We start from the raw sequence: 528 nt of genomic DNA, 5'->3' as shown, positions 1-528 counted from the left end.
GGTGGAGCGAGGCGAAGGGCGCGGGCAGGTGCGGTCGCGCGCGGTGGCGCGGCAAAGGACCAACAGAGGCGAGGCGCGGAACGCGACGAGGAAGCCAGGCCGGGGCGCGCGGGCCATGGTGGATGTGTGCCCTCGCGGGCACAGGGGCGAGGCCAGCACAGGTGGGGGGGAATGGCCGCGAGGTGAGGACGGTGGGCGCGGGTGGTGGTCGCAGGGTGCGCGCGGGCGCGAGTAGGTGCGGTGGTGGGGCCGTGGCACGGCCAAGGCGCGGCCGACAGATGCAGGCGGGCGCGGCCGGACTGCAGCGGGGCACTCGCGTGGAAGGGGGTGACAGAGCAGTGCGGGGTCCGGCGGCTAGCTGCGGACATGGGCCGTAGGCTCAGGTGACAGCGGGGTCGAGCAGGGGCCGGCGTGGCTGGGTGTGCGAGCGCACGCTGGGCGGGCGGCGAGTGCGTGTGACAGCGGCGCGACGCGGGAGCAGAGAGGGAAAGAGGGGAAGCTCACGGGGGTTAGTCGGGATTTCGGGCA

The sequence above is a fragment of the Triticum aestivum genome, chromosome 7A (genome assembly GCF_018294505.1).
Source record: "Triticum aestivum cultivar Chinese Spring chromosome 7A, IWGSC CS RefSeq v2.1, whole genome shotgun sequence".
Taxonomy (NCBI): Eukaryota; Viridiplantae; Streptophyta; class Magnoliopsida; order Poales; family Poaceae; genus Triticum; species Triticum aestivum.
The sequence above is the reverse complement of the archived record's forward strand: the minus strand, read 5'-3'. Positions refer to the sequence as shown.